Source organism: Pongo pygmaeus, chromosome 2 (genome assembly GCF_028885625.2).
Source record: "Pongo pygmaeus isolate AG05252 chromosome 2, NHGRI_mPonPyg2-v2.0_pri, whole genome shotgun sequence".
In the NCBI taxonomy this organism is placed as follows: domain Eukaryota; kingdom Metazoa; phylum Chordata; class Mammalia; order Primates; family Hominidae; genus Pongo; species Pongo pygmaeus.
In genome coordinates, this window is record NC_085930.1 from 58872104 (window position 1) to 58878466 (window position 6363).

The window sequence follows — 6363 nt, forward strand, 5'->3', positions numbered from 1 at the left end:
ACTTTCAGGGATTTGTCAGCTTGTTAAAAGAAAAACTTCAGCTGAATTAAATTTAAAGGAGTTTAATTGAGTGATGAATGATTCGTGAATTGGGCAGCCCCCAGAATCACAGCAGATTTGGAGAGACTGCAGAGATGCCTCAGGGTCAGAACAAATTTATAGACAAAAAAGGGAAGTGATATACAGGAATCGGAGGTGAGGTACAGAACAGCTGAACTGGCTACAGGTTGGAGTTTGCCTTATTTGAACACAATTTGAATGCTCAGCAGTGTGTGAGTGGTTGAAGTATGGCTGCTGGGATTGGCCAGGACTCAGCGACTGTTACAAGTGCATACTCCTAAGTTAGGTTTTCAATCTTGTTTACCTACTAAGTACGGTTACAGTTCATCCACAAGACTCGAATATAGAAGTATGGAGCTCTTCTCAGGCCATATTTAGTTTGCTTTAATAATTCCCCCTTTTGGTCATTTTCTCAGTTTTGAGAGATTGACCAAAACTTTAGTCATTGATGTCACTATCACCATTGTAAATGTACTTATTTTGTCTGAAAACCCACTGAGAAACAGTAGAACAGTGGGTTTTGCAAAGCTAGGAACAAGGATTGAGTAGAGGGTACCTCCTTAATGCTGGAACATCCTGTTTATAAGAGAAAAACAGATCTAGTCTGTTCTAGTCTAGGATCTGTGTGCTTCCTTAAAGTCTTAGCTCAATTATATCACATTTAGTATAAGCAACTCCATTTTTGTTTGGTTTGGTCTGTTGGGGTCTAGTGCATGAGCTCAGCCCAAAACAATGGCCTCCTATAATTTTGTTTATTTAAAAAAATCCCCCTTTTTCTGGGTTCTCACTTAAGTGAGAGTGTAACCAAAACTTAGGGTTAGCACCACTTTCAGTTACCATCATTTTGGGTTTCTGGTCTCACCATGTCATTCAAAGCTTACAGTGTCCTCATGGTCCCATATTTCTTTCGGCTGGGCTCAGGAAGGACAAGGCAGCCATCCTGGTTCTCCATGAGTCCGTGCTTAATTAACATTAGAGTTATATTCTCTTGAATACCAGTTGTTTTTCCAAATTAGGTCCATAGCACTGATAACTGATGGGTCATAATAGGCAATTTGAAGTAGATCATGCATTTCATTCAAATTGTATAACTAAAAAATTTCAGTATTGGCTGATTTACTGTGAAAATCTGACAAAGTATTTTCTTGATATTTAATTAATTTTTGTTCTACTTAGGTTAGCAATTTTATAACCTAGTCAGTCTTTTCATTAAAATTCCAGGAATTCTTACCCAATTCGAATGATTCTAAAGTTATTAGAAACCTGCATTCCAGAGTGCTTTTTAGGGTCCATTTCATCCTTTCATGAGTCTCGTAAAAGACACCATATTCTAGGATTTTACGTGCTTGTGAAGTTTTCAAAAACTGCGTCAGCATTAAGCAATTAACTGTGGAAATGACTTTAAATACTTATAGTTAAAGGCACAATATAAATAGTAATTTGGTTATTTCTGTGGTCTACAGTAACTTAACATAATAACCATAATTATGATTGATAGCATATACTCAGACATATTAGAATTTTAGAAATCCCATACAATTTTAGAACATACATTAATATCATTCACTAAATATAATCTGAAGAAGGTTAAACATTATTTCTTTGACAAGGCTTCCCATGTAATAACATGTCAAATAATCCTGTTTACCTCTCTTTTGGATGCTTCAGTGGCTCTCTGTAGCATTCCAAAGTTAAGGTCAGAAAAGACTATTTTGAAGCTGAAATTTGATTTTGGAAAGCCTATCAAATATGTTAAAGGTTTAAAACACTTGGTATTATGCTTAATCAGTTTAACCATGAGGTGAGATTCTTATAAACCTTTTATCACCCTTTACAATTTTTGTAAAAGAGCAGATCAGTGCTTTAAGAAAACCATTTGTGCTTTTATTTCGATGTTCAATTTATGGAAAAACTGAATAATACCCCTTTAAATTTAGTCAATATGTTCAAACACAGAATATTTTTACCAGATTAATTTTTAGAAACCTTCCACAACTTGTTCAGACCCTTAGCTTCTTCTTATCTAATTTGAAACAATCCTTTAGCCCTCTAAACTAGGCAAAAATTTACATTTCCATCCCTTCTTATAATCTTTTACCAAAAACACATTTCACTCTCCTCACACACCTTGCATGTAAAACTATTTTTTTAGTAGTTTCAATTATATGTTACAATGGTAACTCTTGGCAACTTTTACTTTTGGTGCATAAATTTCCTTTCATGAATCCTTTCACAATGTACACAGACCATCTACAACATGCTAGGACTTTCTGACTTGTCCTAAACATCCCTCTTTTTAAACAGCCAGTTATTTTATTTTAGGACAAGAATTTACCATACAAGATCCTTTCCTATATAAAATCTCTTTTTTGTACAACCTTCTTTGCATAGCCAAGATGCATGGCTAATTCCACATGTCCCCAGGCCTTATCTAGAATCTAATGTCTCCGAAGTAGGTAAGTTGAACAATTTTCAAAAGTCAAAGCAGTTTATAACCTTAAAGCATTTAGCAAATCTAATATCTGACCTGTCTATATTAGACCAAATATCTTTATTTTACCAATAATCTTTAAAGCTGTTTTTATTTCCCAAAGATCACTAAAGTTATATAAACTAAGATATTACAGATTTACTTTCCTGACAAAATATTTGATTTAAGCACATATTTTTCTTTAGGCCAATTAATTAGAGCTCTCTTATATAAACATTACACACTCAATACATATGTAACTACACAGGCAGAACAAAAGAACACCCAGTAGTTTCTCAACAGGTGCTGGAGAGGATGTGGAGAAATAGGAACACTTTTAGACTGTTGGCGGGACTGTAAACTAGTTCAACCATTGTGGAAGACAGTGTGGCAATTCCTCAAGGATCTAGAACTAGAAATACCATTTGACCCAGCCATCCCATTACTGGGTATATACCCAAAGGATTATAAATCATGCTGCTATAAAGGCACATGCACACGTATATTTATTGTGGCACTATTCACAATAGCAAAGACTTGGAACCAACCTAAATGTCCATCAATGATAGACTGGGTTAAGAAAATGTGGCACATATACACCATGGAATACTATGCAGCCATAAAAAAGGATGAGTTCATGTCCTTTGTAGGGACATGGATGAAGCTGGAAACCATCATTCTCAGCAAACTATCGCAATAACAAAAAACCAAACACCGCATGTTCTCTCTCATAGGTGGGAATTGAACAATGAGAACACTTGGACACAGGGTGGGGAACATCACACTCCGGGGCCTGTCATGGGGTGGGGGAAGAGGGGAGGGAAAGCATTAGGAGATAAACCTAATGTAAATGACAAGTTAATGGGTGCAGCACACCAACATGGCACATGTATACATATGTAACAAACCTGCACATTGTGCACATGTGCCCTAGAACTTAAAGTATAATAAAAAAATAAAAAAAAGAAGACCCAGTAGTTTTTATGTCTCTTAATTGGATTACTGGGTTTAGGGTGGAGTCCTTGGAAGGACAGGGCCAGGAAAGCATGCAGTTTCTAGGGCTTAATATAATAAGCAGTCACAGCTGGAAGGCAAAACTGACCTTCAAAAATTAAGGGTCTCATTTTTATACCATTTGATCTGGTATAAAGATCAGAGCCTTAGATTTTGAGAGGGATCTATCCTTTTCCAATGCCAGGGGTTCCATGAACAAAACAGGTTTTTTTTTTTTTTTCCAAAATGGGGTCTCTGGCACCTCTTATTTTTCCCAAAGAGCCCAAGGCTGTTAGAGCTTGAATATCTGCTTTTAATTAAGCCGACTTTTAACCATAGTGCTCTTTCTAAAAACTCCTTTTAAATTTCTTATTCCCTGACTTTAGCCAGGCCAAATGGCCAATATTTCTGGCTTTTGAACTTTACCAATGGTAACCTTACAGATGAAACCAACAAAGCTCAACTAAGGATATGACTTAACCACAAGTGTACTAGGTATTTTCAAAGAGGTGGTAAGCAGTTTTTACAAAATCTGGAATTTTTAAAGGTAGCTCAGAGAAAGGAAGATTTAAGAAGGGAAGCTAGAGGTTGTTCATGGATGGGAAGAAAATCAGGAAGTGGTAAAAGTCACACAGGTGTTAACCAGAAAGTACTCATTCTCTAAGTTTGGAATCAAACCCAGGCCACCAACGTGAAAGGACAAAACCTTAGCTACTGAGCTACAACACTGGGCAGTCTCCATTGCCCTTCCCAGAAGGAGTCTAGAGTAGTTAATTTTGAGCTTGCAAAGCGTTTCAACTACTCAAGACAATTTTTAGAGTTTGCTGTGACATGAACCCTAAAATTCCTGTCCCCTGGAAGGCAGAGACCAAGAGAAAGTACCGCCACGTAGTTACAAGGTCAAGCTACCAAGGACATAAAACAAGATGGAGACCTAATCCAGTTTTTGTTTGTTTGTTTGTTTCAGGGACCTGCCACAACACAAAAGAAAAAAAATTAATGCAGTTTAGTGCATTTGTTGTTTATTTGGAATGTACCACTGTAAGTTATCTTTAGTAACATTTCACCATCTCTGTTAGACTTTGCTGCCTCCCGGGCCTAATGTATGAGCCAGAAGGAACTTGGTTTTCCAGAAATTAAGGATCCCATTTTTACCTAAAACATTGGCTTTACTATCAGGTTTTCTAGATTAACTTAGCCAATGATTTTTTTTTTCCCACCTAAACGCACAAGAAAAATGAAACAAAAGAGTAAAATACAAAAATCCCTGCAACTTTTTAAAAGCCAAATTTTACACCCCCTGCAATATTACCATTTATGACCAGTTCCTTTCTGACCCAGTCAGATGTAAGAGTCCTCTAACTGGATCCAAGCCAGGTAACTCCCAGATCAAATCCATTCCTGGACCCAGTCCAGTTTCCATCGTGACTTCCAAACCCAGCTTGGATCAGAAATTTGCTCAAAGAAACTGACAGCTCAAAACACAAATCCATGGAGCTCCGAAATCCGAGAGAGAACTTACCCATGATCCCCAGCCACTCTGAGAGATCAATGGACACAAATAAGTCCTGCAGTTACCTTGCTTGTTCACTCAGTACTCCTGGGGGTCGCTAGAAGCTGTACTTTGGATCCCGCTTCTGACACCATGTTAAAAGAAAAACTTCAGCTGAATTAAATTTTAAAAAGTTTAATTGAGCAATGAACGATTCACAAATTGGGCAGCTCTCAGAATCACAGCAGATTCAGAGAGACTCCAGGGTTGCCTCGTGGTCAGAACAAATTTATAGACCAAAAAAAAAAAAAAAAAAAGAAAGTGACTTGCAGAAATCAGAAGTGAGGTACAGAACAGCTGGACTGGTTACAGCTCAGCTTTTGCCTTATTTGAACACAGTTTGAACACTGAGTGGTGTATGAGTGGTTGAAGTATGGCTGCTGGGATTGGCCAGGACTCAGCGACTGTTACAGGTGCATACTCCTAAGTTAGATTTTCAATCTTGTCCACCTATTAAGTTAGGTTGCAGTTCATCCACAAGGACTCAAACATAGAAGTACAGAGTCCTTCTCAAGCCATATTTAGTTTGCTTTAACAGCTTATTAAAGCAGGGTTTGTGAAAGATAAAGTAGCCCCAATATTCACCAGCATGGTACACTTTCCCTGCTTGTCTTAGCCTCTGTTTCTCATTATTTATCAAAAGGCATCACAGGCAACAGCTACCTGGAGGGTCCCTCCTGCAACCAGGCTGATTGTGATCTCATGGGCTCCCTCTAGTGGGCAGACCATCTCCGCTGAAAGGAGGAGGCTCCTTGGTGGACTGGGATGACTGAACAGCCTCTCTCCCAGGGCCCTGGCTGTTTGTAATGTAGGCAGCCATCCTGGGGTGAAGGGTTTCTTACTCCAGGTTCTTTAGGCTGTGGTTTAAAACAAGGACAAGATGGTCCCTTTGGCTTTGGCCCCTGTAATTGTTGCAATTGAAGAGACATAAGCTTATTAGCTTTTTGTGCTTTTTCTTATTCTAGAGTCCTTTGAAAATGCTCAGCTAAAGCCACGAATTCAAACATGTCTGTCATTCCCCATCCAAGTTCATGCTTCTTAATGCAACTGCTAAATTCGGGACAATGTTTGTTTATAAATAGAGCAGTTAATGCCATTTTAGTCCCTACAGGAAATTCTCCTTGCTGTCTTTTGAGTGCAGAATGTTTCACAAATAGTGTTTCTAAACCAGCTCTGCAATATGAAATGGGTCCGTCCTTTTTTCACCTGCAAGACTGTCTGACAGATGGATCCTTTTTTTGTGGAGAAGACTTAGGAACTGAATTTAAAAGGTTTTCAGTGTTCTTCC

General features: G+C 38.0%; 1 protein-coding gene across 1 annotated transcript in view; it reads right to left on the reverse strand.

The window, feature by feature from the left end:
* ALDH1L1 (aldehyde dehydrogenase 1 family member L1) overlaps positions 1-5123 on the reverse strand; it is a 95134-nt gene extending 90011 nt beyond the window's left edge. Inside the window, exon 1 of the mRNA XM_054480770.2 lies at positions 5102-5123. The gene's annotated coding sequence lies outside the window, so the exon portion shown is untranslated. The remainder of the gene's footprint in view (positions 1-5101) is intronic.
* Positions 5124-6363: the final 1240 nt, after the last annotated feature.